Below are 7,145 nucleotides of genomic sequence, written 5' to 3'. Positions count from 1 at the left end.
TTGTGTTATTTGTATGATGCCATGTCATTTGACTTGCACTGTGCATTGAAGCAAACATTCTTTTTAACCTTGGTATTATCGGAAGATAAAACATGGACTTTACTGCTACACAGTCTTGATTAGTGTTAACGGCTCTACTGGGAACTTTATATCTTGGACTCTTACAAAACTTACATTCCTCCAACAACCCATCTTGAGTACCAAACTCATTGTCGTAGAACAACATACAGCCATTAATGCAACAATCAATCTTTCTTACTCTTAAGCCCAACTTCGACACCAACTTCTTTGCTTCATAAAATGTTGTAGGCAAGTTGTCTTTCATTGCAGTTGAGTCCAACATCATCTTTACGAAGAATTCCAAACACTGATCAGGAACATTCTAATTTGCCTTGGCGGCCAACAATGTCACACACATTGATAACTTTGAGTCAGACGATCCATCAAACAACGGCGTATTCATCTCATTCAACAACTGATAAAATTTCTGCGCTTCCTCATTCGGCAACTCTTCCCCACCAAAATCTTCAGGCTCATCATAGGTCACGTTCACACCAAAAGCATCCTCAACCATGTCACCAATCAGATTAAAGTTTTCCTCATATTCCACAGGCGGCCGACTACTTGAAGCATGAGAGTTGCTAGTCTCTGGTACGTTACTAGGCAGTTCTTCACCGTTAAACGTCCAAACCCAATAATTTGCAATGAAACCCCTTCTATGCAAATGAGCTGTTATTTCCTGTGGGTCACTAATTATTGGTCTACATTCACATTTAAGACAGGGACACCTAACTCCTCCTTCGCTTCGACATAATTCCTGAGCAAACGCCCAACTGATAAACCCTTCAACTCCTACCATAAAATTGGGTTTAAGTCCCATTCTTCCTGGAAATGTTCTATCGTACATCCAACTACGATAATACCGATAATATTCCATACTGCACATTTATACAATCATTGTCATTTTGAGTTAGAATACTAATCAACTTGATATTATTCTTAGACGTATACTAGTTAATATTTACTATTCTTAAAAATATTATTTAATAACAATACTACTAATATTTTTAACTACACATGTTATATTGAACCTATGTTAACCATAAAGTTACTATTTTATTAACTACACATTTTAAGCTACACATATTGAAAATATTCTTTAATAAAAATACTACTTTTAAATATTTACTATTACTAAAAATATTATTTTATTTTAAATTATAATATTTTATTTTTTATTTTTAAATATTAATAATATATTGTAAACATAACTTTTACACTCATTAAGATTAATATGTATATTATTTTTAATAATAATTTCTATTTTTAAAAATAATAATATATATTACATATAAAACATATTCTATTAGAATTTTTTTAATAAAACTATTTTTATCAAATATATATAAAAATGATGTATTTTTAATTATAGTTTGTTTATCTTTCTATTCTTCAAAAAAATAACTTATTTTATATAAACATAAAAAATTCATAACTTATATGTATAAAATTATTTTCTTTTTAATATTTATGTTAACCATAAAGTTACTATTTTATTAAATACACATTTTAAGCTACACATATTGAAAATATTCTTTAATAAAAATACTAATTTTAAATATTTACTATTATTAAAAATATTATTTTATTTTAAATTATAATATTTTATTTTTTATTTTTAAATATAAATAATATATTGTAAACATAACTTTTACACTCATTAAGATTAATATGTATATTATTTTTAATAATAATTTCTATTTTTAAAAACAATAATATATATTACATATAAAACATATTCTATTAGAATTTTTTTAATAAAACTATTTTTATCAAATATATATAAAAATGATGTATTTTTAATTATAGTTTGTTTATCTTTCTATTCTTCAAAAAAAATAACTTATTTTATATAAACATAAAAAATTCATAACTTATATGTATAAAATTATTTTCTTTTTAATATTTTATTTTCATGATCCATAATATAAAAATATTATCTTTTTATTATAAACATAAAAAGTTATTTTCTATATATGTAAAAATTAAATTTATAATAAAAATTAAATTCTATATAAATATTTTAATAAATATTCTATTTTTTTATAATAAAGTATAATATACCTAATAAACAAACATATATAATAAACATATCTAATAAACAAATATATATAAATATAGTATAATAAACATATCTAATATATATTCTGTTTTTTAAAATATAGTATAATATTACTCATTATAATAACTAATATATATAATAAAAATTAAAAATGAAAACTTTATAATATACCTAATAAATAAACATATATAATAAACATACCTATATATATATATATATATATATATATATATATATATATATATATACTACAACAAATACAAACACAATATAACAAACACAATATATACAAACACAATATATACTAGAATTTTATAAATTTTATAACAAACACAATATATTTTCAACAAATACAATACCTATTAAACAAATTTTATAAACAAATTAACATATATACCTATTAAATCTATTTAATATATACTATAATACACAAAAATAACTTACCTCTTCTTCAATCTACTCCTCCTTCTTCAATCTACAACCTTCTTCAATCTACTAATTAACCTATACAAAAAAAAAATCAAAAATTAACAACAACATATATAATAAAATTATAAGAAATAAACAAAATATCAAAATAATCTTAACTACCTTGGAAATTGAATTGGGATGAATTAACTTGGGAGAGAAAGGTTGGATTTTAGGAGTAGATGATTTTGGGAGAGAAATGGGTTTGGTTGCAGAGAAGAGAAGAGAAGGGTTTTGAGAGTTCTGTTCGTGAATGGTGGTGGGGGGAAGTGAAATGGGTGGATTAATACATAATGTAGCGACGTGGAAGGCACATCGCTACTTGCCACGTGATATCCACGTCGCAACCTTCAACGGTCACTTACACAACTGCAAACCTGCCAATGTGTCAGATCATATTTCCCCCCATTTTGAATTATAAATGTAGCGATGTGACAATAACGTCACCACCAAATTTTACAAAAATTTGAATATTCCCCCCATTTGAACGTTATGGGGTGTGATGAATTAATTTATGTCATTAATGTAGCGACGTGTTACACACGTCGCAACTGTTATTCACAGCCCCCATGTCTGACTCCCAACCACTTTAATACTGCAAAGTTATTTAATAATAAAATACAGTGGCGATGTTGGATTCACGGCGCAACTAACATTAATTAGCCACGTTGTTCACACGTCGCTAATTATGTCGCTGGATTAGAGTTTTTTTGTAGTGAATACAATTATCGCACTCATAAATGCTTGATATAGATAAAATGACTAAATATTTAAAATTTTGGATTCGTGCTTATATTTTTCCTCTCTATGTTTATATCTTTATTAAAATTTAGAAATAATTTTTTTTTAAAGTAGATCTTGATTCTCAATCTAACATTTCAATTTAGTTTTAAAAATACTAAATTATGTAGATAAATATTTATTTTAAAAATGTTGATTTTCTTTTTAATATTTATTTAAATTTGAAATGGTATGAAAAGATAAAGATGATGAAGTTTTGGATGTTATTATAATAAACATAAATTAATATTTTTAAATTCAATTTTGTTGAAATCAACTTTATCAAATTTAATTCTTTCAAAATCAATTATATTTACCCTTGTTGTGAATTCAATGCCAAGAACAAAGTATAATGCAAGAGAAGAATAAAGGACAAGGAAGAAGAGGAACACAAGAATTGGTTATAACTGCTATTCTTTCACTTTCTCTTAGAACAAGATTACAAGTTTACAAGAATAACAAATAACCTCTCTCACCCTAAATTAGGATTTGCAGCTTAGCAATGATGAGAGACTAGTATGCTATTTATAATAAAACCTAACATACTAACTAATGGGCTTTTTCAGCAAGGCCCATTACACAAGCCAACTTAATAAACAAGCTAACTTAACAAATTAGGGTTTAAACACTAAAACCTAATTTAACATGCTAACAACCCTAGCATCTTCGACATCTGCATGCTAGACCCATCTTCGACTACAGCATGCACACTTCGACACCAGCATGTGAACAATCCTTCGACTTCATGCTTAACTCTGTCGAACTGTCGAACCAAGAAGCTACCATTCGACAATACTAGAGTTCGATCCAATATCTCACAAATCTCCACCTTGGACCTAACTCTACAACGTCAAGGAACAAACTAGCTTTCTTCATGCAGCTTTATCAACTGCATACAGTGGAAAAACTTGCAACTCGGCAATGTCTTGGTGATCATATCAGCAGCATTGTCTTCAGTCGAAACCTTCAGCACTTGGACTTCTCCACGCTCGATTACTCCTCTGACGAAATGCAGCCTCACATCAATGTGCTTAGTTCGCTCATGATAGGCTGAATTCTTTGACAGGTGTATTGCACTTTGACTATCACATTTAACAGTGATACCTCGACCTTGAAGTTTCAGCTCCTTCGCAAAACCTTCAAGCCACAATGCTTCTTTCACAGCTTCAGTTAGGGCAATATACTCCGCTTCAGTGGTTGATAGAGCAACAACCTTCTGAAGTGTTGCTTTCCAACTAATTGCAGTGCCAAACATAGTGAAAACATATCCAGAAATAGATTTTCTGGAATCCATACAACCTGCATAATCAGAGTCGACATATCCTTCTATTACTGCTTTACTATTTTCACCCAAGGCTCCACCATAAATTAGGACTCTATTCAGAGACCCATTTATGTACCTTAAAATCCACTTCAATGCTTGCTAGTGAGCCTTTCCAGGATTCGCCATGTACCTGCTTACAAGACTTACTGCGTATGCTATGTCGGGTCTAGTACAGACCATAGCATACATCAAAGAACCGACTATATTAGCATATGGGATGCTATTCATATAGGCTCTTTCGACATCAGTACTGGGACACTGATCAATACTCAGCTTGAATTTAGGGTTTGTTGGAGTCACAACTGGCTTCGAATTCGACATACCAAACTTTTCAAGAATCTTCCGTAGATATGCCTCTTGAGATAGGCATAACTTCGACTTCTTTCTATCTCTTCGAATGTCAATTCCAAGAATCCTGGAAGCAGCTCCCAGATCCTTCATATCGAACTCCTTATTGAGTTCAGCCTTCACCCTCATCACATCTTCAACATTGTTGCTTGCTATGAGAATATCATCCACATAAAGCAACAAAATAACAAATGAATTACCAGGTCGAAATCTGAAGTAAACGCAGTGGTCGAACTGACTTCTAATGAAACTTATGCGTGCCATGAACTTGTCGAATCTCCTATTCCACTGTCGAGGAGATTGTTTCAGCCCATACAAAGATCTCTTTAACTTGCACACATAATCTTCCTTCCCCTTTTCGACATACCCTTCAGGTTGCCTCATCAGGATCGTTTCATCTAGGTCACCATACAAGAACGCAGTCTTCACATCCATCTGTTCCAGTTCAAGATCGAACTGTGCCACCATGGCAAGCAACATTCGAATGGACCTATGCTTCACAACAGGAGAAAACACATCATTGAAGTCGACACCTTCTTTCTGAGTGAAACCCCTTGCAACTAACCTTGCCTTGTATCTTTTCGACGTTACTCCTTCAATTCCTTCCTTAACTTTGAAAATCCATTTACAGCTGACTAACCTTGCCCCAACAGGTTTCTTGATCAGTTCCCAAGTATGATTATCATGAAGAGATTTCATCTCATCATCCATGGCCTTCAGCCATTCAGTCTTATTTCGACTCCTCATAACTTCCTTATAGTCTCTAGGTTCTTCGTCTAGAACCTCACTTGCAGAGATTAAGGCATAAGCTATAAGATCTGCATATCCAAGTCTCTGAGGTGGCTTGATGACTCTTCTCGACCTATCTCTCGACAATAGGTAGTCATCGTCAGTTTCCTCAACTTCAACATCTTCTGCTTCTTCTTCGACTTCATCTGGGATATGCAATTCAGCATCAACATGCTCCACCTCAACAGGAATCTCTACCTGTTCCAGCTCTTCGTCAGATGTTTCTGTACTTCGACCAACATCATTAGTTTTCTTAAAAGCCATTTCAGCTTCATTGAAAACTACATCTCGACTGGTGATACACCTCCTGTGACCTGGCTCTAGGCACCATAGCCTATAAGCTTTGACTCCTTCAGGGTATCCCATGAACATGCATTTCAGAGCTCTAGGTTCGACCTTGTCTTGCCTAATGTGAGCATAGGCTACGCAACCAAATACTCTCAGTTTGTCGAGATCTGGTGGATGTCCCGACCAAACTTCTCCAGGTGTCTTCATATCTAACGCTATCGAAGGACATCTGTTTATCAGATATGTTGCTGTCGAAACAGCCTCAGCTCAGAACACCTTTGTTAACCCCGCACTAGTCAACATGCATCTGACTCTCTCCAAAATAGTTCGATTAAACCTTTCAGCCAAACCATTTTGCTGTGGAGTACCTGCAGTAGTTCTATGCCTTGCAATACCAGAGGCAGCACAAAAATTGTCGAATGCCTCATTGCAAAATTCAAGGCCATTGTCGGTTCTCAACCTCTTGACCTTCCTGCCAGTCTGATTTTCAACCAGAGTCTTCCAACTTTTGAAATTCTCAAAAGTTTCATCCTTAGTCTTCTGGATAAATACCCATAATTTTCTGGAATAATCATCTACTATGGATAGAAAATACCTTGCTCCTGAATGTGATGCACACCTTGCAGGCCCCCAAAGATCAGCATGGATGTAATCAAGGGATCCATGTGTTCTTTGTTTGCCTTTGTTGAACTTCACTCTGCAAGATTTTCCAAGTACACAGGGTTCACAAAACTTCAGCTTTTCGACTTTGTCTCCACCAAGCAGATTTTGTTTCCCTAATTCGACCAGACCCCTTTCACTGACATGGCCCAATCTCATGTGCCAGATTTCTGTTTTTCGACAAAGGTTTGTGGATGCAACATTTGTCGAACCACTTACAACTTCAGCCTCAAGAGTATACAAGCCTTGTTTCTTCACGCCTCTCAAGACTTCCTTCGAACCCTTCATGACTCTTAGGATACTTTTCTCTCCTTGGAAAACATATCCTTTCTTGTCGAATTCACCAAGAGAAAGCAGATTTCTCTT

This window comes from Vicia villosa, linkage group LG6 (genome assembly GCF_029867415.1).
Source record: "Vicia villosa cultivar HV-30 ecotype Madison, WI linkage group LG6, Vvil1.0, whole genome shotgun sequence".
In the NCBI taxonomy this organism is placed as follows: domain Eukaryota; kingdom Viridiplantae; phylum Streptophyta; class Magnoliopsida; order Fabales; family Fabaceae; genus Vicia; species Vicia villosa.
The sequence above is the reverse complement of the archived record's forward strand: the minus strand, read 5'-3'. Positions refer to the sequence as shown.